The sequence below is a fragment of the Oncorhynchus nerka genome, unplaced genomic scaffold (genome assembly GCF_034236695.1).
Source record: "Oncorhynchus nerka isolate Pitt River unplaced genomic scaffold, Oner_Uvic_2.0 unplaced_scaffold_696, whole genome shotgun sequence".
NCBI classification, from domain to species: Eukaryota; Metazoa; Chordata; class Actinopteri; order Salmoniformes; family Salmonidae; genus Oncorhynchus; species Oncorhynchus nerka.
The window spans coordinates 123,618-149,818 of NW_027040474.1; the positions used below are offsets into that span (position 1 = coordinate 123,618).

A 26,201-nucleotide genomic window follows, 5' to 3' on the forward strand; every position below is an offset into this window, starting at 1 on the left:
AGATCAGTAAACAACAGAACGTATGGTGCTAGAATGGAGAGGAGATCAGTAAACAACAGAACGTATGGTGCTAGAATGGAGAGGAGATCAGTAAACGACAGAACGTATGGTGCTAGAATGGAGAGGAGATCAGTAAACGACAGAACGTATGGTGCTAGAATGGAGAGGAGATCAGTAAACGACAGAACGTATGGTGCTAGAATGGAGAGGAGATCAGTAAACGACAGAACGTATGGTGCTAGAATGGAGAGGAGATCAGTAAACGACAGAACGTATGGTGCTAGAATGGAGAGGAGATCAGTAAACAACAGAACGTATGGTGCTAGAATGGAGAGGAGATCAGTAAACAACAGAACGTATGGTGCTAGAATGGAGAGGAGATCAGTAAACAACAGAACGTATGGTGCTAGAATGGAGAGGAGATCAGTAAACAACAGAACGTATGGTGCTAGAATGGAGAGGAGATCAGTAAACAACAGAACGTATGGTGCTAGAATGGAGAGGAGATCAGTAAACAACAGAACGTATGGTGCTAGAATGGAGAGGAGATCAGTAAACAACAGAACGTATGGTGCTAGAATGGAGAGGAGATCAGTAAACAGAATGTATGGTGCTAGAATGGAGAGGAGATCAGTAAACGACAGAACGTGGTGCTAGAATGGAGAGGAGATCAGTAAACGACAGAACGTATGGTGCTAGAATGGAGAGGAGATCAGTAAACAACAGAACGTATGGTGCTAGAATGGAGAGGAGATCAGTAAACAACAGAACGTATGGTGCTAGAATGGAGAGGAGATCAGTAAACAACAGAACGTATGGTGCTAGAATGGAGAGGAGATCAGTAAACAACAGAACGTATGGTGCTAGAATGGAGAGGAGATCAGTAAACAACAGAACGTATGGTGCTAGAATGGAGAGGAGATCAGTAAACAACAGAACGTATGGTGCTAGAATGGAGAGGAGATCAGTAAACAACAGAACGTATGGTGCTAGAATGGAGAGGAGATCAGTAAACAACAGAACGTATGGTGCTAGAATGGAGAGGAGATCAGTAAACAACAGAACGTATGGTGCTAGAATGGAGAGGAGATCAGTAAACAACAGAACGTATGGTGCTAGAATGGAGAGGAGATCAGTAAACAACAGAACGTATGGTGCTAGAATGGAGAGGAGATCAGTAAACAACAGAACGTATGGTGCTAAAATGGAGAGGAGATCAGTAAACAACAGAACGTATGGTGTTAGAATGGAGAGGAGATCAGTAAACAACAGAACGTATGGTGCTAGAATGGAGAGGAGGTCAGTAAACAACAGAACGTATGGTGCTAGAATGGAGAGGAGATCAGTAAACAACAGAACGTATGGTGCTAGAATGGAGAGGAGATCAGTAAACAACAGAACGTATGGTGCTAGAATGGAGAGGAGATCAGTAAACAACAGAACGTATGGTGCTAGAATGGAGAAGATCAGTAAACAACAGAATGTATGGTGCTAGAATGGAGAGGGGAGGAGGACAGTAAACAACAGAACGTATGGTGCTAGAATGGAGAGGGGATCAGTAAACAACAGAACGTATGGTGCTAGAATGGAGAGGAGATCAGTAAACAACAGAACGTATGGTGCTAGAATGGAGAGGGGATCAGTAAACAACAGAATGGGTGCTAGAATGGAGAGGGGATCAGTAGAGGAGAGGAGGTCAATAAACAACATATTTCGATTCTCTTCACTAGACAGTACATTTGACTCATGTTGGTTCCATGTAGAACCCTCTGTTAAATGGAACCCCAAAGGCTTCTACCTGGAACTAAAAGGGTTCTTCAAAGGGTTCTCCTATGGGGACAGTGGAAGAATCCTTCTAGGTTCTAGATAGCACCTTTTATTTAAGAGTGTAGGCCTATATTCAAATCCCGAGCTGACAAGGTAAAAATCTGTTGTACATGTACTTACCTATATAGACACACTTCCCATGTTTGACAGAAAAAAAACTTGCTCCAAAGACTATTTTCCTGACTGTCTCTACTGATGGCCTCTAACAACAGAATAAAATAAGTGGGATATTTAAACAGCACTGAAACAGAGCAGGTTGCTAGTTGACAATGTCTGGTAAATTGTTTCAATGCTTCCGTCTACAGATCTTCTAATGTATTGTAATACCACATGTACCAATACAGTAGAATAGACAGTGACACTGTGTAATGATACAATGACCCTCCATCCAATGTTCTGCTGCTGTTGTGCAACATTGTGACGCCACTGACATGTTTACAGGTTGCCATGCCGACGAAAGAGAAGGTGTTTTCATTCTGTAACAAGGCCTTCACTTCAGTCTGGATGGCTGGTTGACTGCAGACAGGTTACACAGTATCAGTGGAGGTGTTAGGCTGTTTCTGCTCTCCTCCCAACTACTAATGGAATTGTCCTGCCAATGCAACGTATGAAAATGTATCCAGTCACTACTGTAAGTCTCTCTGGATAAGAGCGTCTGATAAATGACTCACATGTTCAATGTAATGTTCAGTTTGACAATATCAATGGAATAAACCAAAGCAGAGCCATGTATTTAGATATGAACAGATTTCTCGATTGAGGATAATGTCAGTATTTAGCTACGTTATTAGCTGTTTTGCTCACCAAAGGTGGAACAAAGTGAAACTGTTGATGTCAAAGCCTCAGTTCCGGGAGAGTAGTGGGTGAAACCATTCACCTCAGGAAAAGGGGTGATATAAATAACGTTTCCTTTCATTATGTGTTACTGAATTCATTAAGATATTTGCTGCCATTGTAGTAAGGTTGTTAATACGAGAGATCTTCGGACCTACCATTTTTGTATAATTTTCTTTGAAAGAACAACTAGTAGGTTTTGAGTGCTTCTCCCCTATTTGGGAAGTTGGTCTGCCCGCTCCTCAGTCTGACAGATATTCTGAGAGCAGGTTCGAGTCCTCTTCCTCTGTACATAAAAACTGTTTCAAACTGTATAACACAATAGTGGTTTTGGAAAACTGGTTCATATATCCTAAAGTCAATAGCGAATGTGGCTCTGTATATATTTATTTATCCGTTCATGAATTGAAGACCTACTTCAGCCAGTTAACCAAGTTGTTGCTGTCTTAGCTAGCCGTGTTAAAGACGAGCTAACGAGCACCGTTGGTCTCTGCACTACAATGTCACGCTAGTTATTACCAGCAGGTGATTTACTAGCAGGGGACTTATTGAAATATTAAGTGAATGTTTATTTTCTTACTACCTTAAAAGGTTTATATAAAAGGGTTGTACTTGTGCTCTGTATTTATGGATTAATATCAATTCACATTGAGGGTTTGTATCAATAACGTTACTGTTGTTCCTATCTAACAGATGTCTTGTGTCCTACCTAACCATGTATCACTACTGTTGTTCCTATCTAACAGATGTCTTGTGTCCTACCTAACCATGTATCACTACTGTTGTTCCTATCTAACAGATATCTTGTGTCCTACCTAACCATGTGTCACTACTGTTGTTCCTATCTAACAGATATCTTGTGTCCTACCTAACCATGTATCACTACTGTTGTTCCTGTCTAACCATGTATCACTACTGTTGTTCCTATCTAACAGATGTCTTGTGTCCTACCTAACCATGTATCACTACTGTTGTTCCTATCTAACAGATATCTTGTGTCCTACCTAACCATGTATCACTACTGTTGTTCCTATCTAACAGATATCTTGTGTCCTACCTAACCATGTATCACTACTGTTGTTCCTATCTAACAGATATCTTGTGTCCTACCTAACCATGTATCACTACTGTTGCTCCTATCTAACAGATATCTTGTGTCCTACCTAACCATGTATCACTACTGTTGTTCCTATCTAACAGATATCTTGTGTCCTACCTAACCATGTATCACTACTGTTGTTTCTATCTAACAGATATCTTGTGTCCTACCTAACCATGTATCACTACTGTTGTTCCTATCTAACAGATATCTTGTGTCCTACCTAACCATGTATCACTACTGTTGTTCCTATCTAACAGATATCTTGTGTCCTACCTAACCATGTATCACTACTGTTGCTCCTATCTAACAGATATCTTGTGTCCTACCTAACCATGTATCACTACTGTTGTTCCTATCTAACAGATATATTGTGTCCTACCTAACCATGTATCACTACTGTTGTTCCTATCTAACAGATATATTGTGTCCTACCTAACCATGTATCACTACTGTTGTTCTATCTAACAGATATCTTGTGTCCTACCTAACCATGTATCACTACTGTTGTTCCTATCTAACAGATATCTTGTGTCCTACCTAACCATGTGTTGTTCTATCTAACAGATACTGCCTATCAACAATATGCTATCTAACAGATATCTTGTCCTACCTAACCATATAAACTACTGTTGTTCCTACAACAATAGTGCTTGTGTCCTACCTAACCATATAAACACTGTTCTAATCTAACAATATGCTGTGTCCTACCTAACCATATAAACACTGCTAATCTAACAATAGTGCTAAGTGTCTGTACTATATAAACACTGCTAATACAACAATAGTGCTAGTGTGTCTGTACCATATAAACACTGCTAATACAACAATAGTGCTAGGTGTCTGTACTATATAAACACTGCTAATACAACAATAGTGCTAGGTGTCTGTACTATATAAACACTGCTAATACAACAATAGTGCTAGGTGTCTGTACTATATAAACACTGCTAATACAACAATAGTGCTAGTGTCTGTACTATATAAACACTGCTAATACAACAATAGTGCTAGGTGTCTGTACTATATAAACACTGCTAATACAACAATAGTGCTAGGTGTCTGTACTATATAAACACTGCTAATCCAACAATAGTGCTAGGTGTCTGTACTATATAAACACTGCTAATACAACAATAGTGCTAGGTGTCTGTACTATATAAACACTGCTAATACAACAATAGTGCTAGGTGTCTGTACTATATAAACACTGCTAATCCAACAATAGTGCTATTGTCTGTACTATATAAACACTGCTAATACAACAATAGTGCTAGGTGTCTGTACTATATAAACACTGCTAATACAACAATAGTGCTAAGTGTCTGTACTATATAAACACTGCTAATCCAACAATAGTGCTAGGTGTCTGTACTATATAAACACTGCTAATACAACAATAGTGCTAGGTGTCTGTACTATATAAACACTGCTAATCCAACAATAGTGCTAAGTGTCTGTACTATATAAACACTGCTAATCCAACAATAGTGCTAGGTGTCTGTACTACAGGTTCACACTTGAATTGAAGGGGAACTACTCTCAAATCTACATTTCTTAGATTTTTCCCAAAACTCAAACTCCTGATGTGGTTCATTGTTATAAACTCCTACTTTAAGAGTTATAGAACAATTGGTCTTGTTTTGTTTCTGTTTAAAAAGTCTGACTTTGAGAATTAAAACGTGAAATAAAAATGAGATCAATTCTGAAACCTGTTTCTTCGTCAGTTATCCTCTGTTTCAATAATAGTAATACTATTATCCTACTGAACAGGACAGCTTGGGTTGGTCTACTATTATCCTACTGAACAGTACAGCTTGGGTTGGTCTACTATTATCCTACTGAACAGTACAGCTTGGGTTGGTCTACTATTATCCTACTGAACAGTACAGCTTGGGTTGGTCTACTATTATCCTACTGAACAGTACAGCTTGGGTTGGTCTACTATTATCCTACTGAACAGTACAGCTTGGGTTTGTCTGACTGTGAAAGACCAATATGGGATTCATCATTTAGGTCATTCAGAGTGTATCACTGTTTCTCGTGCTTTTCACACAGGGTGCCTTTCCTTCTCTGGGCAGTTTGGAAAATGTTTTACTAAATTAGAGTACTGAATACCAACTTCTCCAGGCACCACGACACCACTGACCTACACAATATCACTTAACATACCAGTATTCAGTTTGGAAACTGTCAAAAGAAATGCTGGTATAAATTATACAATATTAAAATATGTCAAATTATCCATTTATTTGTTTCAAAAGTGGTTGCACTGCTGTGAAAAACAGTTGTATTGAACTACAGTGCTAAAATAATAGATATTCTCAAAATTGTGCTCGTCTTTGCAGGAGAACTCTTATTTAGAAGAAAATAATCTACTGTTGTGCTGCCAGCATATTATCCTGCTGCCAGCAGAACGGTAATATAAGAGTTCAACCTCAAATATTTGTACGGTGTGCTGCGAGGTACAAACTGCAGAGATCTCTAAAGACAGCGAGATCAATAAGAGGTTATGTCCACCAGGGGGCGACAAACGCCAGTTAATATTCCAGAATAGAGCACCACAGAATTAATGACAAGGGTCATAGTGGCAGAATACCTGACCACTATGAGGGAGTTTGTTCCACCATTGGGGGGCCAGAGCAGCGAACAGTTTTGACTGGGCTATTGTTATTTTACTGCTGCTCTTTAATTACTAGAATACCTGACCACTATGACTGACCCATTTCTTAAGGAAAGCATTGACTATGAACAGACACAGTGAGCATAGCCTTGCTATTGAGAAAGGCTGCCGTAGGCAGAACTCAAATCAAATTGTATTAGTTACGAGCCCTAAGGATAAGAATATGAAATTAAAGTTACTAGTAATTAAAGAGCAGCAGTAAAATAACAATAGCAGGACTATATACAGGTCAGTACCTGGCTCTCCAGAGAAGACAGGCTATGTGCACACAGCCCACAAAGTAAGGTGGAAACTGAGATGCACTTCCTAACCTCCTGCCAAATGTATGACCAGTTAATTCATACTGTATGTTGTAGTCTGTCCAAGAGGGGAATCACACAGACTGATCTCAGTTCATTCATACTGTATGTTGTAGTCTGTCCAAGAGGGGAATCACACAGACTGATCTCAGTTAATTCATACTGTATGTTGTAGTCTGTCCAAGAGGGGAATCACACAGACTGATCTCAGTTAATTCATACTGTATGTTGTAGTCTGTCTAATAATTAAATCACACAAGACTGACAGCCTGTAATTTTATTAAAAGCATTCAGTTGATTACATGGCAGTTTAGAGAGCAACATCATAACACTAATCTACATCATAATCAATAATCAATATCATAACATTTATAATCAATAACATCATTATCTCTATACTACTAACAACATAACACTAATCTACATCATAATCAATATCATAATGTTTATAATCAATAACATCATTATCTCTATACTACTAACAACATAACACTAATCTACATCATAATCAATATCATAACATTTATAATCAATAACATCATTATCTCTATACTACTAACAACATAACACTAATCATACATCATAATCAATATAACATAACATTTATAATCAATAACATCATGAGAGGTAAACAACAACAAACCCCTTTATTAAAAAATGTTTCAAAATACAAAGAATGAACAGATGATTATAATAATAATGGAAACACTTCAAGATAAAGAATGGAAACACTTCAAGATAAAGAATCTAAGAGACACTAAATAAGATAAAGAATCTAAGAGACACTAAATAAGATAAAGAATCTAAGAGACACTAAATAAGATAAAGAATCTAAGAGACACTAAATAAGATAAAGAATCTAAGAGACACTAAAATAAGATAAATAAGAATCTAAGAGACACTAAATAAGATAAAGAATCTAAGAGACACTAAATAAGATAAAGAATCTAAGAGACACTAAATAAGATAAAGAATCTAAGAGACACTAAATAAGATAAAGAATCTAAGAGACACTAAATAAGAAGAGACAAAAGAAAAGAATCTAAGAGACACTAAATAAGAGAATCTAAGAGACACTAAATAAGACAAAAAAAAAAAAACCCCATGTTACCAAACCCCATGAAATAAAGATAACCCCATGATACCATGAAAAAATGAAGAATGAATGAACATGAAACAAACCCCATAATTAAGCCCCTTAAAATAATCAAAACCCCATGTTACCCCCCAAACCCCATGTTACCCCAAACCCAACCCCAAACCCCATGTTACCCAAAACCCCATGTTACCCAAAACACCATGTTACCCAAAACACAATGTTACCCAAAACCCCATGTTACCCAAAACCCCATGTTACCCAAAACACCATGTTACCCAAAACCCCATGTTACCAAAACCCCATGTTTCTCTGGTGGTAAAAAACCAAACTAAATGAATAATGGTGGTTGCAGTCACTACTTTTAGATTTCTTCCAAGGTTCTAGAAAGATAAACTAATTCTGAACTTGTTATTAAAATTAGAACCACTTCAGGTTTGTCACCACATTTTAAACACCAGTCCACTGCTGACCATCGATTTAAAACACAAAACTGACCTAAGATCAGCATGTAGGGTCAGATTCATTCTACTCCTACTCCGTCCCCTGGGCTGCTCTCTCCTCTCCCGGTCCAGCTTCAGCTCTGGAGCTCAGAGAGACCATCTCCATGGCATTGACATCAAGATCCATGCTGCTCACCCTGTTCACCCTCTTCTGCCTCCTGGTGGGCTAGGGAGGCACAGCACCAACAGTCAGACATTTACTCTCTAGTATCTCCATTCTCCCTCCCCCTCCTCACCCTCTAGTTTAAATGACTTGTAACGTCTGAGTAAATGTCTTTACCTTGTAGTACAGGTAGGAGGTGGTGATTGCTGTCAGTACGATCAGCAGCACTACAACGTGTCTGATGATGAAGGCTGGCAGAGGAGAGGCTGCAAACAGAAACACCTTTGATGAGGGGACTGATCATCATCACATAGATCTGTGGGAAATCTGTCAATGACAAAGTTATAAGTCTGGTTCGTGTTCAGTTACCTGTGATGGTGAGGGAGAGGAGCTCACTCTCAGAGGAGAAGTTATGAGAGAAAACATAATTGTCATAAACACAGCTGTAGTTCCCTTGGTGGGAGTCATCTGCAGCAGGGAAGAGGAAGGCAGCAGAGTGATTGACAGCTGGCTGGGTCTGGGTTCTGTTGGAGCCGGTGAACGTGAGGAGGAAGGAGCCTCCTGGGTACTGTGGCTGAGTGGAGCAGGTGATGGTGAAATTGTAGCCCCTGAACATCTCGGGCCCCTGGTGGCCCCTGAAGACCCCTCCCATTGGGTCAGTCAGGAAGATATCAGGCTGGACCAAGAGATCTGTAACAAGAAAAAGAGAACAAGAAAAACCTCTTCAACTAGTTTCCTATAGATATGACAATAACATCAGCATGTAACAGAGCCAGCCACCCTCCCTCACAGGGCAACATGAGTAGTCGGCCTACAGTCACTGAGACAACATATGTTGATATCAGGCTTAAGCAGGACATCTGGAACAAGAGGAGAGAAAAAGAAAACGTAGCTCCTCAACTACTTTCCTCATTTAGATGTGACAATAACATGACATGTGACAGTGGTAGTGAGTAGAGACATTCACTGAGATAACACTCAACTACAAAGCATTCTGGGATATTTAAGGTGTATTTGATTCCTACTTGACTGAGTGATCTATTTAGTAAAGCAGATTGACAAGTTAAACAGTCATCATGAGAGGTGCAGAGGAAGTTGTATGAATGAAGGAAATCAGTTGAAATATAATTATAATATGTTGATATTTCCTGAGCAGATCACTGTGAGTCCAGGAAGGAGATATAATACATGGACAAAAGTATGTGGAACTTTATGTGCTTCTGAGGTTCGTTCTGTGAGTTTTTGTGGTCTACCACTTCGCAGCTGAGCCGTTGTTGCTCCCAGACGTGCCACGTTGAAAGTCACTGAGACCTTCAGTAAGAACATTTTACTGCCAATGTTTGTCTATTGAGATTGCATGGCTGTGTGCTCAATTTGTGTGCTCATACTATTGGTAATATAGTGTATCTTGTTATTACCTGAGCAGATCACTGTGAGTCCAGGAAGGAGATTATCTGATTTTCCACACTCCCTCAGTGAAGACTCAGACCCAAAACAGAAAACTCCAATCCCTCTAGTGGTGTCTCCAGGTGGTGCTGAAACAGTGGAGCCACAACCCATCTGTCTACACACTACTGCAGATAAACACATCCTGGTCCTGTCCCTGTCTCCAGTTCCCACAGTCCTCCACTCTCCCTGGTGGTACAACTCCACTCCACCAGCACAGCGACTGCCTCCTCCCACCAGCCTCACATCATCAGGCTCTGAGAAAAGAAGAGAGAGAGACAGTAATCTTACTATTTTCTCACTAAAACACACCTATATTGTCTCTCATATTCTTCACTCCAGGTGAGAAACAATGTAGATTGAGAGACAAACTGTTTCTTACCTGAGCAGGTGAGTCCAACAGCATTACCAGGTAGGCAGGTGTTGTTCTCTCTGTCTGAGGTGTCACAGTCCAGGAGAAGGGACTCATTGCCTTTACACTGGAACTCTTTATCCCAGGTCTGACCCCCACCTCCTCCATAGAGCCCCCCCTGTAGAGCTGCAGGAGCCCCACAGCCAAACTCCCTACAGACTACCTCTGCATCCTGCCGGTCAAAGTCAGCTTCACACACTGAGGCCCAGGACTGATTGGACTTCACCTCCACTCTCCCAGAGCAGAGACCAGCTCCACCCACAAGCCGCACAGACTCTGGAGAAAAAGAGTTGGTTGAACATTCAATCAGTTTTGTTGATGACACTGTCAAGGACTAAACACAAATATGTTGGATAATAGATAGTAGTTTGCTTTGTTTTATATTGTAAGAGTTAGAAATGGGTTCTTAGTCACTCAGAATAGGGTTGGGAATAATGCAGGCAGGAGACAGGAATAAGTTCACTTCACTTTATAGAAAATAAACAGCTGGGCATCCATCAGGCAGCTTCACTTCAGTACCATCTGATCTACAATGATCTGCCCATGAACATCTCCCATAAACCAATATGACAAACACAAATATAATGTTTAAATACATCTGACATCTCTCCCTCTATTTAAATGAACTAAAAACACATAAAACATGATAAATGGTAATATTATATAATGTATAAATACATCTCTCAATATGACCAGTCTCTTACCTGAACAGGTCACATGATTATAATATCCACCATCACAGTCACCAGGTAATCTTGAGCTCACACACTCTCTAGAAGACTCATATTCACTACATCTCCACATCGTGACTCCTGTTCTTCCATCTTCAAACAGAGGTCCTCTATGTACAGATACAGGATTCCCACAGTCCATCTCTCTACACACAACCTTCGTCTCTCTCATTATGCTCCACCACCAACTAGAACATAGACCCAACCACTCTCCTTCAAAGAAGACTTCCACTGTCCCAGAACAGGAAGTGGTCCCATTCACCAGTCTGACTGAGTCTTCAGCTGTAAACAGCAGAGAGGAAAACACAGTGGTGAGGACAGATGATGACAGTGATTCTGTTATTCTAACAGCAGTGATGCTTTGTGGTTGACAAGTATTAGTAGTTCCATAAAACACTACTTGTTATTGGGGTTTAGAATGGTTTGTATGGACACATGAATTTCTCCATGTGGGATAATAAAGTTGACTAATATTGAACTGCTATAATCACTGTAGATTTATACTCTACCTACCTGGTGGACTGACGCTTTGAGCCTGGAGGTCTGAGGAGAAAGAGAGAGACAGAGGAGAAAGAGATAGAGAGAGACAGAGAGAGAAACAAAGGAGAAAGGGAGGAGTCAGAGGAAGAGAGAGACAGAGGTTAAAGAACATCAACATGACCTTTCATGATGTGATGGGGAAGACAGGATTATCGTTGGTATGGTGCAACAACACCCATGTGTACATACACTATATATACAAAAGTATGTGGACACCCCTTCAAATTAGTGGATTATATTTCAGCCACACCCCTTCCTGACAAATGTATACAATCAAGCATTCAGCCATGCAATCTCCATAGACAAAATTGTCAGTAGAATTGAGTTAATGAACTCCCCCTCTCTTCTCCCCCTCTCCTCCCCTCTCTTCTCCTCTCCTCTTCTCTCCTCCTCTCCTCCCCTCTCCCCCCCTCTCCCCCTCTCCTCTCTCTCTCTTCTCCCTCCACTCCCTCTTCAACCCCTCTCTTCTCCCTCTTCTCCCCCTTCTCCCCCTCTTCCCCCTCCCTCCTCCCTCTCCTCCCACTCCCTCTCCCCTCCCCCTCTCTCCCACCTCTCCTCTTCTCCCCTCTCCTCTCTCTCTCCTCTCTCTCCTCCTCTTCTCCCCTCTCTTCTCCTCTTCTCCCCCTTCTCCCCTCTTCTCCCCCTCTCTTCTCCTCTCCTCTCTCCACCCACTCCCCCTCTCCTCCCCTCTCCTCCCACCTCTCTCTTCTCTCCTCTCCTCTTCTCCCCCTCTCTCCTCCTCTTCAACCCTCTCTTCTCTTCCTCTCTTCTCCCCCTCCCTTCTCCACTTCTTCCCCTTTCCTCTTCTCCCCCTCCCCTCCCCTCTCCTTTTCTCCTCCTCTCCTCTCTCCTCCCCACTCGCCTTATCTCCCCTCTCTTCTCCTCCCCCTCTCCTCCTCTTCTTCCCCCTTCTCCCCTCTCCTCTTCTCCCCTTCCTCTTCTCCCCTCCCCTCTCCTTTTCTCCTCCTCTCTTCTCCTTTTCTCCACTCTCCTCTTCTCCCCCTTTCCTCTTCTCCCCTCCCCTCTCCTTTTCTCCTCCTCTCCTCCCCCCTCGCCTTATCTCCCCCTCTCTTCTCCTACCCCTCTCCTCTTCTCCCAGTCTCTCTTCTCCTCTTCTTCCCCCTTCCCCTTCCCCTCCTTTCCTCTTCTCTCCCCTCTCTCTTCTCCATTTCTCCCCCTCTCCTCTCTCCTCCTCTCTTACCCCTCTCCTCTCCTCCCCCTCACTTCTCCTCTTCTCCCCTCTCCTCTCTCCTCCTCTCCTCTCTCCTCCTCTCTCCCCTCTCCTCTCCTCCCCCCTCTCTTGTCCTCTTCTCCCCCTCTCCTCTCTCCTCCTCTCCTCCTCTCTTACCCCCTCTCCTCTCCTCCCCCTCTCTTCTCCTCTTCTCCCCTTCTCTTCTCCTCCCCTCTCCTCTTCTCACCCTCTCCTCTCTCTCCCCCTCTCCTCTCCTCCCCTCTCTTCTCCCCTCTCTTACCTCCTCTCCACCTTCTCCTCTTCTCCTCTTCTCTTCTCCTCTCCTCCTCTCTTACCTCCTCTCCTCTCCTCCCCTCTCTTCTCCCCCTCTCTTCTCATCCCCTCTCCTCTTCTCCCTCTCTTCTCCTCCCGCTCTCCTCCTCCTCCACCCCTCCCTCTTCCTTTCCTCTTCTCCTCTTTCGTCTCCCAGTCTCTTTTCTCCCCTCTTTTCTCCCCTCTTTTCTCCTCTTCTGTCCCTCTCTTCTCCTCTTCTCCCCCTTTTCTCCCCCTCTCTCTCCTCTCCTCTTTTTCTTTTTTTTCTCTCCTTCAATTCACCTGCTCCTTTTTCTCCCCCTCTCCTCTTCTAACCCTATATTCTCCTCTACTCATTTACCAGTCTCTCTTCTCCTACCCCTCCCCTATTCTCCCCTCTCCTCTCCTTTTCTCCTAGTCTCTCTTCTCCCCCTCTCTTATTCTTCCCCTCCCTCCTCTCCTCTTCTCCCCTCTCTTCTCCCCCCTCTACTCTTCTCCCCCTCTCCTCTTCTTCCCCTGCCCTCCCCCTGTCCTCTTCTCCCCCTTCTCCCCCCTCTACTCTTCCCCCTCTACTCTTCTCCCCCTGTCCTCTTCTCCCCCTTTCCTCTTCTCTCCCTTTCCTCTTCTCCCCTCTTCTTCTCCCTCTCTGTTCTCCTCTTCTCCCCCTCTCTTCTCCCCCTCTACTCTTCTCCCCCTCTCTTCTTCTTCCCCTGCCCTCCCCTGTCCTCTTCTCCCCCTTCTCCCCCTCTACTCTTCCCCCTCTACTCTTCTCCCCTGTCCTCTTCTCCCCCTTTCCTCTTCTCCCCCTTTCCTCTTCTCTCCTTTTCCTCTTCTCCCCTCTTCTTCTCCCTCTCTGTTCTCCTCTTCTCCCCCTCTCTTCTCCTCTTCTCCCCTTCTCCCTTTCTCCTCTCTCCCCCTCTCCTCTTCTTCCCTCCCTCCCTCTCTCCTCTTCTCCACCCCCTCTTCTTCCCCTCCCCTCCCCTCTCTCCTCTCCTCCCCTTTCCTCTTTTCCCCCTTCTCCCCCTCTCTTCTCCCCCTTCTCCCCCTCTCTTCTTCCCCTCCCCTCTCTCCTCTTCTCCCCCTTCTCCCCCTCTCTTCTTCCCCTCCCTCTCTTCTCCCCCTCCCTTTCTCCTCTCCTCCCCCTCTCCTCTTCTTCCCCTCCCCTCCCTCCCTCCCCTCTCCTCTTCTGACCCTCTATTCTCCTCTACTCATTTACCAGTCTCTCTTCTCCTACCCCTCCCTATTCTCCCCTCTCCTCTCCTTTTCTCCCAGTCTCTCTTCTCCCCCCTCTCTTATTCTTCCCCTCCCTCCTCTCCTCTTCTCCCCCTCTCTTCTCCCCCTCTACTCTTCTCCCCCTCTCCTCTTCTTCCCCTGCCCTCCCCCTGTCCTCTTCTCCCCCTTCTCCCCCTCTACTCTTCCCCCTCTACTCTTCTCCCCTGTCCTCTTCTCCCCTTTCCTCTTCTCTCCCTTTCCTCTTCTCCTCTCTGTTCTCCTCTTCTCCCCCTCTCTTCTCCTCTTCTCCCCCTTCTCCTTTCTCCTCTCCTCCCCTCTCCTCTTCTTCCCTCCCTCCCCTCTCTCCTCTTCTCCCCCTCTTCTTCCCCTCCCCTCCCCTCTCTCCTCGCCTCCCCCTTTCCTCTTTTCCCCCTTCTCCCCCTCTCTCTTCTCCCCCTTCTCCCCCTCTCTTCTTCCCTCCCCTCTCTCCTCTTCTCCCCCTTCTCCCCCTCTCTTCTTCCCCTCCCTTCTCTTCTCCCCCTCCCTTTCTCCTCTCCTCCCCTCTCCTCTTCTTCCCCTCCCCTCCCCTCCCTCCCCTCCCCTCTCTCCTCTTCTCCCCCTCTCTTCTTCCCCTCCCCTCCCATCTCTCCTCTTCTCCCCATTTCCTCTTTTCCCACTTCTCCCCCTCTCTTTTCTCCTCTTCCCCTCCTCTCTCTCCTCTTCTCCCCCTCTCTTCTTCCCTCCCTCCCTCCCTCCTTCCCTCCCTCCCTCCCATCTCTCCTCTTCTCCCCCTCTCTTCTCCTTTTCTCCCCCTCTCTTCTTCCCCTCCCCTCCTCCCTCTCTCCTCTTCTCCCCATCTCTTGTCCTCTTCCCCTCATCTCCCCTCTCCTCTTCTCCCCCTCTTCTCCTCTTCTCCCCCTCTCTTCTCCTCTACTCCCCCTCGCTTCTCCTCTCCTCTCCTCCCCTTCTCTACTCCCCCTCGCTTCTCCTCTACTCCCCCTCACTTCTCCTCTACTCCCCCTTGCTTCTCCTCTCCTTCTCCTCTCCTTTCCTCTCTTCTCCTCTTCTCCCCCTCTCTTCTCCTCTCCTCTCCTCTTCTCTTCTCCCCCTCTCTTCTCTTCTCCTCCCCTTCTCCCCTCCTCCCCTCCCCTCTCCTCTCCATTTCATTCTGTACTCCAACATCTGCCTGCTATTCAAGATAACACACAACATTGCAGCACCAAATTTGTTTTCATCAACCTCAGACTTAAATATCAGTGTTCCAAGAACCTCCACCAGGGGAACTGTAGAATCCTCAAACGGTCCACCACCTTCTCCCAAACTGCCTTCTCACACAAACCAATAAAGACATGGAATGGTCTCACCTCAACATGGATCTAGTCCAATCAGACGTGTCTCACCTCAAAATGGATCTAGTCCAATCAGACGTGCCTCACCTCAACATGGATCTAGTCCAATCAGAAGTGTCTCACCTCAACATGGATCTAGTCCAATCAGACGTGTCTCACCTCAACATGGATCTAGTCCAATCAGCCGATGATGAATGACAAATGACAAAGTAAACACGAATCAAATACAAAAACAATAAACGTAATATGAAAACCGAAACAGCCTAACACTGGTGCTAACACATGACAGAAAAAGGACATAAGGACACTAAGGACAATCACCCACAACACAACCAAAGAATATGCCTGCCTAAATATGGTTCCCAATCAGAGACAACGAGAAACACCTGCCTCTGATTGAGAACCACTTCAGACAGCCATAGACTTACCTAGAACACCCCACTAAGCTACAATCCCACTACATACACACCACATACAAAAACCCATGTCACACCCTGGCCTGACCAAATAAATGAAGATAAACACAAAATACTTCGACCAGGGCGTGACAGGTACGCCACTAAAGGTCCGCCCCTGTGCTTTCTTTTCGAAGAAGCTCAGCCCGGCGGAGCGAGACTATGACGTGGGGGACCGGGAGACTGAACCCTCCCAAGGCAAGGTGGGGACTGAACCCTCGCCAGGCAAGGTGGAGACTGAACCCTCGCAAGGCAAGGTGGGGACTGAACCCTCGCCAGGCAAGGTGGAGACTGAACCCTCGCCAGGCAAGGTGGGGACTGAACCCTCGCCAGGCAAGGTGGAGACTGAACCCTCGCCAGGCAAGGTGGAGACTGAACCCTCGCCAGGCAAGGTGGAGACTGAACCCTCGCCAGGCAAGGTGGAGACTGAACCCTCGCCAGGCAAGGTGGAGACTGAACCCTCGCCAGGCAAGGTGGAGACTGAACCCTCGACAGGCAAGGTGGAGACTGAACCCTCGCCAGGCAAGGTGGAGACTGAACCCTCGCCAGGCAAGGTGGAGACTGAACCCTCGCCAGGCAAGGTGGAGACTGAACCCTCGCCAGGCAAGGTGGAGACTGAACCCTCGCCAGGCAAGGTGGAGACTGAACCCTCGCCAGGCAAGGTGGGCCATGTTGTTTTTTACCCTTTTTGTTTTCACCGTCCTACAGACCAGGTTCCCAGAACGCTAAGGCAGACACACTGTCCTACAGACCAGGTTCCCAGAACGCTAAGACAGACGCACTGTCCTACAGACCAGGTTCCCAGAACGCTAAGGCAGACACACTGTCCTATACAGACCAGGTTCCCAGAACGCTAAGGCAGACACACTGTCCTACAGACCAGGTTCTGAGAACGCTAAGGCAGACGCACTGTCCTACAGACCAGGTTCCCAGAACGCTAAGGCAGACGCACTGTCCTACAGACCAGGTTCCCAGAACGCTAAGGCAGACGCACTGTCCTACAGACCAGGTTCCCAGAACGCTAAGGCAGACGCACTGTCCTACAGACCAGGTTCCCAGAACGCTAAGGCAGACGCACTGTCCTACAGACCAGGTTCCCAGAACGCTAAGGCAGACGCACTGTCCTATACAGACCAGGTTCCCAGAACGCTAAGGCAGACGCACTGTCCTACAGTCCAGGTTCCCAGAACGCTAAGGCAGACGCACTGTCCTACAGACCAGGTTCCCAGAACGCTAAGGCAGACGCACTGTCCTACAGACCAGGTTCCCAGAACGCTAAGGCAGACGCACTGTCCAACAGACCGGGTTCCCAGAACGCTAAGGCAGACGCACTGTCCTACAGACCAGGTTCCCAGAATGCTAAGGCAGACGCACTGTCCTACAGACCAGGTTCCCAGAATGCTAAGGCAGACGCACTGTCCTACAGACCAGGTTCCCAGAACGCTAAGGCAGATGCACTGTCCTACAGACCAGGTTCCCAGAACGCTAAGGCAGACACACTGTCCCGGATGTATGACACAGAGGAGCGGTCCATAGATCACACTCCCGAACTTCCGGTCTCTTGCTTGGTGGCACCGGTAGTGTGGGAGCTGGACGCGGACATCGAGCAGGTGTTACGTACAGAGCCCACTCCCCTCCACCTGCCCAGAGGGACGTTACAGCCCTTACCCATTCCACAATGACCTTGGTCGCACCTTTCTGTGGACTTCCTCAAGGATCTTCCTCCCTCACGATCCTGGTCGTTGTGGATCGGTTCTCTAAGTCCTGCGGTCTCCTTCCTTTGCCCGATCTCCCTACAGCCCTACAGACTGAGGAGGCCATGTTTACACATGTCTTATAAGCACTATGGGGTGCCTGAGGTTATAGTGTCTGACCGAGGTCCCCAGTTCACGTCAAGGGTCTGTAGGGCGTTCATGGAACGTCTGGGGTCTCGGTCAGCCTTACCTCTGGTTTTCACCTCCGCCATCGGGTTTTCACCGGTCTGGTTCTCGACCTGAAACCTGCCCCTCCGCCTGCCCTGACGGAAGCTGGGCCTGCGGATTGTGGGGCCATTCAAAGTCCTGAGGAGACTGAACGAGGTTTGCTACGGGTTACATCTTCCCCCCAATTACCGTATTAACCCCTCGTTCCATGTGTCTCTCCTCAGGCCGGTGGTGGCTGGTCCACTCCAGGAGTCTGAGGTGCAGGTGGTTCCTCCACCCCCTCTGGACATCAAGGGGGGCCCGGCGTATGCTGTTTGAGCCATAATGGACTCGAGGCGTCGAGCGAAAGGCCTTCAGTACCTTGTGGAGTGGGAGGGGTACGGTCCGGAGGAGATGCTGGGTGCCGGTGGAGGACGTTTTGGACCCTTCGTTGCTGCGGGAGTTCCACCATCTCCATCCGGATCGCCCTGCGCCTCAAGGGGGGGTACTGTTACAACTTCCACAGAAGTCGGTCCAGCTCCTTGTTCGGGCAGCAACGTCACCGGCCTTCTAGCCATCGCCGATGCACTTTTCATTTTCCATTTGTTTTGTCTTTGCTTTGCCTGGTTCCAATTCCAAATGACATGTTCATTATTTAACCCTCTGTTTTCCCCATGGTTTTTGTGCGGGATTGTTTTATGTATGTTTGGTCTGTTACTGTGGGCTCAGTATTTACGACACGTTATTGGAATATTTGAGTAAAGTTACATGTGTTATTTTTTTGGGGTCACTGCAGCACCCTCATCACGCCTACTTCCCTTGGCCTGTCCCCTCCCCACCTCTCTCTCTCCACTACTCTCTCCTCTGTCCCCTCCCCTCCTCTCTCTCTCCACTACTCTCTCCTCTGTCCTCTCCCATCCTCTCTCTCTCCACTACTCTCTCCTCTGTCCCCTCCCCTCCTCTCTCTCCACTACTCTCTCCTCTGCCCTCCCCTCCTCTCTCTCTCCACTACTCTCTCCTCTGTCCCCTCCCCTCCTCTCTCTCTCCCACTACTCTCTCCTCTGTCTCCTCCCCTCCCCTCCTCTCCACTACTCTCTCCTATGTCCCCTCCCATCCTCTCTCTCTCCACTACTCCCTCCTCTGTCTCCTCCCCTCCTCTCTCTCTCCACTACTCTCTCCTATGTCCCTCCCCTCCTCTCTCTCCACTACTCTCTCCTCTGTCTCCTCCCCTCCCCTCCTCTCCACTACTCTCTCCTCTCCTCTGCCCTTCCCACCCCCCTTTCTCTCTCTCGTTCTCTCTCTCTTCCTGACATATAGCATCAGGCCTGTTGAGTTTGACTCAGGTCACATCTATGACGTGACAAACCTTTAAGCAGATAAGATCAGTTAAACCCACATAACAACAGGAAACACTGACATTAGAAAAACTCCACAGGAAACTGCTGGCAGAGCAGCAAAGTTACACATATAGTGTGTTCTATAATATCACCTCTAACTTTCTACTGCTTCAGTTCACCTCTTATAAGGGTTTACTGGACAATTTGAATAAGGTCTGGATGTCTTATATTGAAAACAGTACAACAAAAGGAGTCTGTATTGAAAAGATGTCCACTTCCTGTTTTCAACAGCTGCTGGGTTGTTCCGTCCTGCCCTGGGGGTCTGCTGTCCTGTGGGTTGTCACTCTGGCCTTGACCTAATACACCTGAAACCAATAATGAATGTTTCACTAAGACCCTAAAGCTGAGTGGGATGTGTTGGGTTGGCGCTCTGCAGGGCAGTGGACACATAGGGACAGGACAGGGAGACCCAGCTATACTGTGTGGATGTTAAAGAGCTCTACAGGACTACTAGGTCATATGAGATGAATTGTGCTGTTTCTGTGTTAATGTATGTGTAGGTGTTTCCAAACCTTTCCCTTGGGATGAAAACAAACAAAAGGTAGGAATGAAATTGTGTTGGAGAGAGTTGAGTTATGTACTAGACTGGTGGGGGTCAGGGAGAGAGTTGACTTATGTACTAGACTGGTGGGGGTCAGGGAGAGAGTTGACTTATGTACTAGACTGGTGGGGGTCAGGGAGAGAGTTGAGTTATGTACTAGACTGGTGGGGTTCAGGGAGAGAGTTGAGTTATGTACTAGACTGGTGGGGGTCAGGGAGAGCGTTGAGTTATGTACTAGACTGGTGGGGTCAGGGAGAGTTGAGTTATGTACTAGACTGGTGGGGTCAGGGAGAGTTGAGTTATGTACTAGACTGGTGGGGTCAGGGAGAGTTGAGTTATGTACTAGACTGGTGGGGTCAGGGAGAGAGTTGAGTTAGTGGTGGGGTTTGATTATGTACTAGGTGGGGTCTGGTGGGGTGGGGTCAGGGAGAGCGTTGAGTTATGTACTAGACTGGTGGGGTCAGGGAGAGTTGAGTTATGTACTATCTGCATAAACATTCTTAGAGTACAAAGAAAAAGGCCCAAATAATGTAGGACAGAATTAGACCAATATCCATCACTAATTAATATCCATCACTAATTAATATCCATCACTAATTAATATCCAGAAACAAGTCTTCAATGTCTATAACCACATAAAAACAAGAGACCAGCACTGAAATACCAAGAGATAAACAAAGAGAAAAGTCCCTTCATCCAGCTGGTCCTGAAGCTTAGTTCACAAACCACTACTAACCCAACAAAGCCTCAGGACAGAACTCAGACAGTCTGGCCCAAACAAATTATAACCAAACATATATAAATGATGGCAAACTATATGACCACCGTGACTGAGAAAAAACGGAGAAAAAAATTGACAATTTACAGACTCAGTGAGCATAGCCTTGCTATTGAGAGAGGTAGGCAGAGAGAAGACAGGCTATGTGCCCACTGCCCACAAAATGAGGTGGAAACTGAGCTGCACTTCCTAACCTCCTGAAGGAGCCGGATGACTGAGAGGGCCTTAGTGGAGCCGGCTGACTGAGAAGGCCTTAATGGAGCCAGCTGGCTGAGAGGGCCCTAGTGGAGCCAGCTGGCTGAGAGGGCCTTAATGGAGCCAGCTGGTTGAGAAGGCACTAGTGGAGTCAGATGAATGAGAGGGCCTTAGTGGAGCCGGCTGGTTGAGAGGGCCTTAGTGGAGCCGGCTGGTTGAGAGGGCCTTAGTGGAGCCGGCTGGCTGAGAGGGCCTTAGTGGAGCCAGCTGGCTGAGAGGGCCCTAGTGGATCCAGCTGGTTGAGAGGGCCTTAGCGGAGCCGGCTGGTTGAGAGGGCCCTAGCGGAGCCAGCTGGTTGAGAGGGCCCTAGTGGACCCGGCTGGTTGAGAGGGCCCTAGTGGACCCGGCTGGTTGAGAGGGCCTTAGTGGAGCCAGTTGGCTGAGAGGGCCCTAGTGGAGCCAGATGACTGAGAGGGCCTTAGTGGAGCCGGCTGGTTGTGAGGACCCTAGTGGAGCCAACTGGTTGAGAAGGCCCTAGTGGAGCCAGATGACTTAAAGGGCCTTAGTGGAGCCGGCTGGTTGAGAGGGCCCTAGTGGAGCCAGCTGGCTGAGAGGTCCCTAGTGGATAAAGCTGGTTGAGAGGGCCCTAGTGGAGCCGGCTGGTTGAGAGGGCATTAGTGGAGCCAGCTGACTGGGAGGGCCTTATTGGAGCCGGCTGGTTGAGAGGGCCCTAGTGGAGCCGGCTGGTTGAGAGGGCCCTAGTGGAGCCGGCTGGTTGAGAGGGCCCTAGTGGAGCCGGCTGGTTGAGAGGGCCCTAGTGGAGCCGGCTGGTTGAGAGGGCCCTAGTGGAGCCGGCTGACTGAGAGGGCCCTAGTGGAGCCGGCTGACTGAGAGGGCCCTAGTGGAGCCGGGTGACTGAGAGGGCCCTAGTGGAGCCGGGTGACTGAGAGGGCCCTAGTGGAGCCGGGTGACTGAGAGGGCCCTAGTGGAGCCGGGTGACTGAGAGGGCCCTAGTGGAGCCGGGTGACTGAGAGGGCCCTAGTGGAGCCGGGTGACTGAGAGGGCCCTAGTGGAGCCGGGTGACTGAGAGGGCCCTAGTGGAGCCGGGTGACTGAGAGGGCCCTAGTGGAGCCGGGTGACTGAGAGGGCCCTAGTGGAGCCGGGTGACTGAGAGGGCCCTAGTGGAGCCGGGTGACTGAGAGGGCCCTAGTGGAGCCGGCTGGTTGAGAGGGCCCTAGTGGAGCCGGCTGGTTGAGAGGGCCCTAGTGGATCCAGCTGACTGAGAGGGCCTTAGTGGAGCCAGCTGGCTGAGAGGGCCTTAATGGAGCCGTCTGGTTGAGAGGGCCCTAGTGGAGCCCGCTGGTTGAGAGGGCCCTAGTGGAGCCCGCTGGTTGAGAGGGCCCTAGTGGAGCCCGCTGGCTGAGAGGTCCCTAGTGGAGCCAGCTGGCTAAGAGGGCCCTAGTGGATAAAGCTGGTTGAGAGGGCCCTAGTGGATAAAGCTGGTTGAGAGGGCCTTAATGGAGCCGTCTGGTTGAGAGGGCCCTAGTGGAGCCCGCTGGTTGAGAGGGCCCTAGTGGAGCCGGCTGGTTGAGAGGGCCCTAGTGGAGCCGGCTGGCTAAGAGGTCCCTAGTGGATAAAGCTGGTTGAGAGGGCCCTAGTGGAGCCAGCTGGTTGAGAGGGCCCGATAGGAGCCAGCTGGTTGAGAGGGCCCTAGTGGATACAGCTGGCTTAGAAGGTCTTAGTGTTGCCCTTCCTTGACACTTTCTCTCTCCTCCACAAATATCCCCTCCGCTTCTCTCTCCCCTCCCTTTCTCTCTCATTCTCTCTCCTTCACAAATCTCTCTCCCCTCCACCTCTCCACCCTTCCCTTCTCTCTCCACTCCCCTTTTCTCTCCCATACCCCCTCTGTCCCCTCCTCCTATGTCCCCTCCCCTCCTATGTCCCTCCCTCCTCTCTCCCCTCCCCTCCTCTGTCCCCTCCCTCCTCTGTCCCCTCCACTTCTCCCTCCTATGCTCACCCCATTCCTCCCCTCTCCTCTCTCTCCCCTCCCTTTCTCTCTCATTCTCTCTCCTCCACAAATCTCTGTCCCCTCCACCTCTCCACCCTCCCCTCCCCTTCTCTCTCCACTCCCCTTTTCTCTCCCCCTACCCTCCTTTGTCCCCTCCCCTTCTCTCTCCACTCCCCTTTTCTCTCCCCTACCCTCTGTCCCCTCCCCTCCTCTGTCCCCTCCCCTCTGTCCCCTCCACTTCTCCCTCCTATGCTCACCCCATTCCTCCCCTCTCCTCTCTCTCACGCTGCTCATCTCTCTCTCTCTCTCATAGTGTTGGACCTGTTGATCTTGACTCAGCTCATAGACCTCTATCATCTACACCCCTCCCTTCTCCTACTCAAACATAACACCAATCTAATATATAATACATCATATATACTTTCATTCATTTACATAGAGACAGATACAATCAATCATTGACACACTGAATATACAACAGTCAGATGCATGACACCATCACAACTTAACTGACATTAGTGCCTGTCCCCAGATGGACAGTTAGACTACAGTAAAGTACATTTACAGGTGATCACATCATTGTCCTGCTTTGAGACACATTTTTACTGTCTGCTTCCAGTTGTATGTTATTTTACTAACCCTGCAAATTATAATATACCTTACAATATCAAATCATATCTCAGTAACTGTCACAAGTGTACATCAACATAACAGCGTCCTACCTGTGCTCCACAACAGGGTCATCAGTACCACTGCAGGTATCATATCTGTCTCTAACTTGGGCTCCACTGACAAAACAAGTCTACTGTCATAAAGAGAGGACTGAAGAGTGAGAAATACTGTTAGACTATATGACTTCTATATCATTACTTCCTTACTTCTATGACGTGACAAACCTTTAAGCAGATAAGATCAGTTAAACCCACCTACATACAGGAAACACTGACATTAGAAAAACTCCACAGGAAACTGCTGGCAGAGCAGCAAAGTTACACATAGTGTGTCCTATAATATCACCTCTAACTTTCTACTGATTGAGTTCACCTCTTATATAATATTGGCTTAATGTTCCATTAAGGCCCAAGAGAGGAAAAGGTTACTGGTTATGATGACATCACTGGTGAGAAGTCAGTGATACAAATATATTCAGTTGGTTTATATGTCAGTCTCTCTCTGCCTCCTCCCCTCGTCTCCTTCTACCAACGCAGTCTGTCAATAAGTCCTATCTCTCTCTCTCATCGCTCTCTCCCTCCTCCCCTGTCTCCTTCTACCAACCCAGTCTGTCAATAAGTCCTATCTCTCTCATCGCTCTCTCCCTCCTCCCGTCTCCTTCTACCAACCCAGTCTGTCAATAAGTCCTATCTCTCTCTCTCATCTCTCTCTCCCTCCTCCCCTGTCTCCTTCTACCAACCCAGTCTGTCAATAAGTCCTATCTCTCTCATCTCTCTCTCCCTCCTCCCTCGTCTCCTTCTACCAACCCAGTCTGTCAATAAGTCCTATCTCTCTCATCGCTCTCTCCCTCCTCCCCTGTCTCCTTCTACCAACCCAGTCTGTCAATAAGTCCTATCTCTCTCATCGCTCTCTCCCTCCTCCCCTGTCTCCTTCTACCAACCCAGTCTGTCAATAAGTCCTATCTCTCTCATCGCTCTCTCCCTCCTCCCCTGTCTCCTTCTACCAACCCAGTCTGTCAATAAGTCCTATCTCTCTCATCTCTCTCTCCCCTCTCTCCCCCTCCTCGTCTCATTCTACCAACCCAGTCTGTCAATAAGTCCTATCTCTCTCACCTCTCTCTCCCTCCTCCCCTGTCTCCTTCTACCAACCCAGTCTGTCAGTGAGTGAGTGTCACGTTTGTTGTATACATAATGAGCGGACCAAGGTGCAGCGTGAGTAGAGTTCCACATATTTATTGAAGTGAACCTTCAAAAAACAACAAAGAATAAATTAATGTGAAGTTCGTAGCGCATAGAGCACTAAACCAAAACGGAACAATATCCCACAAACACAGGTGGGAAAAGGACCACACTAAGGATCATCCCCAATTAGAGGCAACGATCATCAGCTGCCTCCAATTGGGAACCATACTCACACCAACATAGAAATTCAAGACTAGAACATCCCCCAAGTCAAGCTCTGACCTTTTGCACCATAGAGAACCCTGGGGGCAGCTGATGGTCAGCTGATGGTCAGAACCCTGGGGGCAGCTGATGGTCAGCTGATGTCAGAACCCTGGGGGCAGCTGATGGTCAGCTGATGGTCAGAACCCTATGGTCAGGGCGTGACATCCCCCCCTCCGCCAAAGTTACAAACTCCGACAGCAAAACCTGAACCTGGATGGGGAGTGTTTGGGTGGGCAACTAGCTTTGGTGGCGGCCCTGTTGAGGGACGAAGCACCCGCTCAGACCGCAGATCCGGCCATGAAGCTGGGCTGAAAGCCGTGCCTGGACTGGGCACTGGCGCAGAGGAAGACTCCAGCCGTGGCACCAGCGCAGGAAGCTCCGAGCCGTGGACCATCGCTGGAGGCTCTGGACCGTTGACCATCGCTGGAGGCTCTGGACCGTTGACCATCGCTGAAGGCTCTGGACCGTTGACCATCGCTGAAGGCTCTGGACCGTTGACAATCGCTGAAGGCTCTGGAATGTTGACCGTCGCTGGAGGCTCTGGAATGTTGACCGTCGCTGGAGGCTCTGGAATGTTGACCGTCGCTGAAGGCTCTGGAATGTTGACCGTCGCTGAAGGCTCTGGTATGTTGACCGTCGCTGAAGGCTCTGGAATGTTGACCGTCGCTGAAGTCTCTGGAATGTTGACCGTCGCTGGAGGCTCTGGAATGTCGGTCGGTCGGTCGGTCTGGGGCATGGACTCAGGGAGAGAGTGGAGGGGTGGCTAGTAGTTCTGTCTGTCGGTCTGGGGCATGGACTCAGGGAGAGAGTGGAGGGGTGGCTAGTAGTTCTGTCTGTCTGTCGGTCTGGGGTATGGACTCAGGGAGAGAGTGGAGGGGTGGCTAGTAGTTCTGTCTGTCCTACCTGACAGGTCGCTCCTACCAGGTGGCGTGGCGAGAATCTGTCTCCTCACCACGCGCTCTCACCACTGGCGTCCCCCAGGGCTCTGTTCTAGGCCCTCTCCTATTCTCGCTATACACCAAGTCACTTGGCTCTGTCATAACCTCACATGGTCTCTCCTATCATTGCTATGCAGACGACACACAATTCATCTTCTCCTTTCCCCCTTCTGATGACCAGGGGGCGAATCGCATCTCTGCATGTCTGGCAGACATATCAGTGTGGATGACGGATCACCACCTCAAGCTGAACC

The 26,201-nt window shown here is 47.8% G+C and overlaps 1 pseudogene; it reads right to left on the bottom strand.

Moving 5' to 3' along the window:
* Positions 1–8,048: 8,048 nt before the first annotated feature.
* LOC115123635 (deleted in malignant brain tumors 1 protein-like) lies at positions 8,049–10,860 on the bottom strand (annotated as a pseudogene).
* Between the last annotated feature and the right edge of the window lie 15,341 nt (positions 10,861–26,201).